At 37.7% G+C, this 6,953-nt stretch overlaps 1 pseudogene; it reads right to left on the minus strand.

Annotated features, from left to right (window-relative positions):
- Positions 1-2,660: 2,660 nt before the first annotated feature.
- On the minus strand, positions 2,661-3,008 carry LOC109455161 (small ribosomal subunit protein uS10 pseudogene; annotated as a pseudogene).
- Positions 3,009-6,953: the final 3,945 nt, after the last annotated feature.

Below are 6,953 nucleotides of genomic sequence, written 5' to 3' on the forward strand. Positions count from 1 at the left end.
TACAATCAAATATTTGAGGAATAGGTGCCTGGTTCTGCAGGGTACACAAAACATTCAAGGAATTTGTCTGTGCTTTCAAGGAGCTTATGTTGCAAAGACATAATATTGTGAAACAGCATGTCATAGAGATAAGATTCCAGGACTCACAGTTCTGGTATGGTGGTAAATGTTTAACAACTGGCTCTTGGTGATAGTGTTTCCTGATTACTATTAGTGTCAATATTCCTACCTTGGCTAATTTCCAACTGCTGATAGTTAATAACTGGTTGCCAAAATTCATGAAAATTTAACAATCGGCTCCCTCGAGCAAGCAGGAACCAGCTCTAATACACAACTGATTCATTTTCTTGAGTTGAACAGTGTACTCTGTATCGACCATATTATCTCTGAATTGCTTAGTGATTATCTTAGAAAACTTAACCTTTCAGATGCTATAGTTTTTCATCATAAGTAATGAATAATACAATCACCTTAGAACACTTACCTGTGATTACTAATTCTCCTCCTGGCTTAGATGATATTTGTTGTTGGAAAGTGTTGAGTTTCTATACATAAAGATTGATGTCTTTTACCAATTCTAGAAGTATCATCGTCATCTCTTCTTTGCCCTTTTCTCATTTACTTTCTCTTTTTCTGCAACTACAATCAATTCCCATGAGTCCTTTTCACTCTACCATCCATATTTTTAGCTCCTTTTTCTTATCTATTATACACATAGTATTTATCATATATTTTATTTATTATTGTTTTCCTTGTCTCCATAATGTAAACTGTATGAGGATGGGGATTTTCTCTGAATTTTCATCTAAACTGTGTCTAGCAGCAAGTGGATGTTCAATAAATATGTTTTTAATAAATTAATAAATGAGATAATGAGTTGTATTAGGTTAGATATAAAATCAACACAGGTAAATCTGTCTCTCTAATTTCTGTAAAGATGCACTGATTTTTTTTTTTTTTTGCTCTGATATTTTTATTTTTTCAAAAAGGCACATATTCTCTGAAAGAACACATACAAGCTCTGACAATTACATTCATGAACTTGCCACCATGCACTTACATTGGCAGCAGTATGCAAACAGCTCAGTAAGGTTTCATAACTTTGGTATATCAGTGTCTCACAGCTGTGTTCATGTCAACATGTGGTGATGTCTTGCTGAGTGGCATTCATTATTGTTGTTGCATGTTTTTCTGTGCCGTTGCAAGAATGTCTGAGCTTGAATTAGAGCAATGAACAAACATTAAATTTCTTGTCAAACTTGTCAAGAGTGGAAGTGAAAGCAGGGACATGTTAGTCCAAGTTTATGGGGATAATGCCATGAAGAAATGGCAGTGTACAAAAAGATTAAATGTTTTCTGAGGGGAGAGAACGCATCACTGATAAAGAGAAGTCAGGACGGCAGTAAAAAGAACTGACAAAAGCAATGCAAAAATTTGTTGAATTGTGCGTCAAAATTGTTGGCTGACTATGAGAAGCATAGCAGACCAAGTAAACATTGATAGAGAAACAGTTAGGAAAATCTTAACTGAAAATCTTGGCATGAGAAAGATATGTGCAAAAATGGTCCCAAAGGAGCTCCCCGATGAACAAAGGCAAAAGAGAATCCAAGTTTGCCAAGACCTTTTGGAGAGGCAAGGTAATGTTTTGAGCAATGTTATCACTGGTGATGAAACATGGGTGTGCCAATACGACCCTGAAACAAAGCGTCAAAGTGCTCAATGAAAGTCAGCCAATTCTCCATGACCAAAAAATTTCCATTAGTCCAAATCGAGTCAAAATGATGTTGCTAAACTTTTTTGATATCCAAGGGGTTATTCATTATGAATTTGTACCAACTGGACAAACAGTTAACCAAGTTTACTACATGGAAGTGCTGAAAAGGCTGTGTGAAAAACTTAGACGACCTGAACTTTTCGCCAACAAATCATGGCCTTTGCATCACAACAATGCACCAGCTCACACAGCACTGTCTGTGAGGGAGTTTTTAGCCAGTAAACAAATAACTGTATTGGAACACGCTCCTTACTCACCTGATTTGGCCCCCAATGACTTATTTCTTTACCTGAAGATAAAGGAAATATTGAAAGGAAGAAATTTTGATGACATTCAGGACATCAAGTGTAATATGATGGCAGCTCTGATGGCCATTCCAGAAAAAGAGTTCCGAAATTGCTTTGAAGGGTGGACTAGGCACTGGCATCACGGCAACCCTTCCCAAGGGGAGTACTTTGAAGGTGACCATAGTGCTATTCAGCAATGAGCTATGTAGCACTTTTTCTAGGAGGAGTTAATGAATTTAATTGCCAGACCTCTTATTTCCCAAAGTTCACTGTCTCCTCAAAAGTACATATTTATTTGTCATGATTTAGTTAGTGCAAATATAATATCTGTCTATTATGTCTGAATACTTTTAACTCTGTTGCTCTGTGTGTAGAAAACTGACTTAAATACCAGTTTTAGTGCTAGCTTTTCTTAGGATTTGTATCTAATCTTTCTTTTCTCAAGCTCATTCTTATTTTTTTATTGTTCTATGTTTTTTTTTCTGAAACACTACTGAATTACTGCAGTAGTTTAGAATGTGCGTACAGTGCATATTATTTATTTTTTGTTTTGTTTTTGTTTTAACATCTGATAGTCAATTTATTTAAAAAGTTGATTTTTAAGCATCTTCAACCTCGACTCCTGGCTCAGTACTAATGAAAATAATCCGCTTCACAATCTTAGGAGGACTGTGCAAGTCAATGAGTTGCTTGTGGATCTTCATCTGAAAACATTCCTAAGGCTTAGATCCTTCCACATGGGGAATTTTCCTTGTAGTGATGCTCAGAATCTTGGTAGGCATCCCAACTGGTCCTTGCACTTTGAGATTCTTTTCCTTTGCGCCTCTGATCAAGTCAGCACACACCTTCTCTGAGGATTTTACGTTGCAGCTGGTTAGAGTCATTGTAATTCGGTGAATCGCCACTATTGGTTCCATGGGTGTCTTTCCAGTGTCTTTAAAAGCCATGGCTGCGGCATGTTTCCCGACCAACCAGTTCCTCAGTGAGAGTGAATAGTGAATAGCGGTGAGTCAGGTGCAGGAGCGGGCGGAATGGAGTTCTGCTGAAGCTGCGACCATCCTCCTCAAAGAATTATAATGTCTTTCTTAACCTAGGCTACAGACCCATTAGGCCTGCTGAGTTACACTCTTCAAATGTTCAAAGCATGAATTTCTTTATGTTCTTTTTGTCGTAGCTTTTTTCCCTCCAAGGTCCCAATTTGGAAAACACACTGCTGCTTCACTATGCTGCCTAATCTTCTAAAATTAATTAGTGCCTTTTTGTTAGCTCATATTTTCCGGTAACTGTCAATAGTTTTGAGTTGTAAATTTAGAGTTAATAGGCTTCCTTTCCTTGCTGATCATAGATCAGGCAGATTAACAAAGTAGAAAAGAAAAGGAGGCATCAACTAATAGGTTTATGCATAGTAGATGGTTTAACGTTTAGGAACACAGGTTCTGGAGCCAAACGGCCTAGGTTCAAATCCTAGCTGTGTCACCTATGAGCTTTGTGACCTTGGAGAAGTCCCTTATATGCTCCATGCCTCAGTTTCCTCTTATGGATAATAAAAACAATAATAGTAATCACTCATAGGTTTGGTGTGAGGAATACTTAGAGGAGGGCTCAATAAATGTTAATTTTTATTTTTGTTATTTTTATATTTATTATTTATATAAATTATATTTATTATTTATTATTATTACTATTCTATGTGTATATTGCCTTGTAAGTGTTTAGGTCTTTTAAAGGCTCTCACCTACTCATTCTCAAACCCTCTAGAAACCAACAAAATCTATGCTGATGGCTTTACCTTTCACCAGGCTCCTTACCTTCTACCTTCCATTTTAGACCTCATTCCTGAAATCCCGTTTCTTTGGTTCATACCTCTCTATTCCCTCCCTGGATTCTGCCTTCTTATTTATTCATCTCCTATTGGCTCATCCCTTGGTCTTCTTGGCTGTGACTTTTTTTCTCTCCATACTTCCTTTTTAATCTCCCTCTTTGGCTCCATAGTGAAGCAGCGGTGTGCTTCCAAATTGTGCTGTGCCTCATCCCTGGACCACTGCTTACACCGAGGCATTGGTTAGCCTATAAAAGGAAGACTGGAAATGTTTCCTCTTGCACCTGCATCTTTGGATAGATGTGACTCTATTTATATCATTAGTGAATGTGGTCCTAGGCTAAGTGCATTGACATATGTCCATGAAGATGATTATTGCATCTTTTAGGATTGCCGCAGGCAATTGATTCATCCCATTTGTGATTTGTGCATTCCTTCCTTATGTCTCTTCTCTGTCTATTCTACTCTGGCTCAAAGAGAAACCTAAACTAACTACGTACACACTAAGGGTGTGTGAAACAGTCACTATTGAAATTTGAATTTAAATTCTAGACTTCTAACCAGATGGCTCTCAAGATTGTTAGTTGTTTCCACAAAAAATCTTCACAGCCTACATTTTGCCTTATGATGGTTTATTTTATATGCCAGCTTGGCTAGGCTATGGTGCCTGATAATCAATTGACGTTAAATAAAAAAGAGTACTTGTCTCTTCACTTACTATTACTGAGTTAAAGGCCTTAAGATCAAAAATAAGGTTTCCCAGAAAAGAAGGAATTCTGCCTCAAGACTATAACACAGAAATCTTGCATAAGTTTCCAGCCTGCCAGCCTGCTCTACACATTTTGGACTCAAGACTGCAATTTCAATTCTTGCCCAAGTCTCCAGCCCACTGGCTTGCCTTACATAGTTTGGATTTGCCAGCCCCTACAATCCCTTGAGCCAATTCTTAAAACAAATCTCTCTCTCTCTCTCTCTCTCTCTCTCTCTCTCTCTCTCTCTCTCTCTCTCTCTCTCTCTCTATCTCTCTCTCATTCCTCTTTCCCTCCCTTCTTCCATCTTAATGTATCCTATTAATTCTATTTCTCTGGAGAACTGTGATGCAGACTTTGGTACCAGGAAGTGGGGGTACTGCTGTTACAAATACCTAAAAATGTGGAAGTGACTTTGGAATTGGGTAATGGGTAGAGGCTGAAAGAATTTGGAGGCACAGGATAGGAAAAGCGTAGATTACCTTGTGGTTATAAATGAGGGAGTAACCCTCCTTATGTGATCTTTAAGGATTACTCAACATGGCTGCAGAAATTGCTCTTGGAGAAGCATATGAAATTGAAGGATTTATTATACTCGTACATCCTAGGAGATGGAGGCATGGCACACCATGCGGGGGCCATATGGGAGGAGCACCAAGAGAGTGAATTCAACTAAGCAGGTGGGGAGTCCAGAGAGAGATTGAGGACCCATGGCAAATGCCTTTATTGGGGATCAGGGTGGAGTACATAGGCAAAAGACATGAGGGATTGTCACTGGTGTGTTTGAATGGCACTAGGTCACAGGGGAGGGCAAGAAGGCAAACTTGTGGTAGGGAACAGCCTGATCGTACTAGTATACCTGGACACCTGGGCAGGGTGCTCTCACAACCTGCTTGTGGGGATGTTGAAGCATCAGGAAAATATGAAATGAAAGATTTATAGTATCCCTTGATGAGACTGTTGGTAGAAATATGGATGTTTAAGGCAATTCTCGTGAGAGTTCAGAAAACTAAGTGAGACAGAGAGAATGCCATGTGTTAATGGAGGCGGAGACTGGAATGATGTATCCATAAGCCAAGGAACGCCAAGGGTTGCCAGCTGTCAGAAGAAGCTATGAGACAGGCAAATAACAGATTCTCCCTCAGAAGGAAACAACTCTGCTGACACCTGGATTTTGGACTTTTAGCCTCCAGAACTGAGACAGTAAATTTCTGTTGTTTTAAGTGACCCAATTTGAGGTAGTTTGTTATGCAGCCCTGTGACACTAATATATATTCCTTCCCACCTCCAGAAGATAAAATAACTCTGTAAAAACAACAGCAGTGTTAAAACCATTTTAGTATGTTTCAACAAACATGTTGCTATCAAGCAATATGAGTCTCCTATTATTTACTTTAGAGCAAAATAATATCTTATACTTATGATTTTATATTCTAAAATGTAAAAAAGTTAACATCATTATACTTAATTTGAAAGCAAAATATGATTTAGTTAAATAGCCCAAATATAAAGACAGCACCTCCACAATGAAATATCACCATATAATAAAATTTGGAGGGCTGGGAGTATTACGTATATCTTTGTCTTGGAGACAGGACTTAACAATAACTTCTTCTGGAACTAAGTGCATATATATCTTAAAGTCTAGTTGTTAGAAAATTGTAGGAGAATGTTCTTGATACCAGTATACATCTATAGGAGATCAGTAGAAAAATACCAAGTGATTTTATAACAGTGAGGCTACTGTAACAGTAATTCAAAATTTCAAAAAATCAAAATGGTATCAATGGTAGGACATAACTCAAGATAACACTGATGATTGAAAATTGTCTTCTTCCAAATTGTAGAAATTCCAACTAAATGCATGTGTGGGTGTGCCCAATAAGATTTCTCTGTCTTTTCCAAGTGCCAGAAGGTAGTAGGTCCTCTTAGAATACTGAACTGAAAATATCAATGTAATTTTTCAATATATTTATACTTGTTTACGAATATTAATATTTCTTAACTTTTAATAATTTACTTAAAGGATTTCTGGTAGTAGCATTTAATCAGATGTAAAAATGAAAGTCATGAAGTTAAATATTATTCACCTCTATTGAACGGTCTGCCAGTTTCATGCCTATAAGGAAATCCCCTGTGGCATAACGCTTTTTACCAGAAACCCTCTGAAATGGATACTCCAGATTCCATTTTTTGATTCAAAGACTATGCCTTAACATAGTGGTGTCTGGTCTGCCTGTCTTTCATCTAATACTCGTATGAGGAGAGGGTCAGCTATTTTTCAGGAACACTTGGAAAATTACTGACGAAGACTGTGGAAACTT

This window comes from Rhinolophus sinicus, chromosome 3 (genome assembly GCF_057876585.1).
Source record: "Rhinolophus sinicus isolate RSI-liver-muscle chromosome 3, RSI-T2T, whole genome shotgun sequence".
NCBI classification, from domain to species: domain Eukaryota; kingdom Metazoa; phylum Chordata; class Mammalia; order Chiroptera; family Rhinolophidae; genus Rhinolophus; species Rhinolophus sinicus.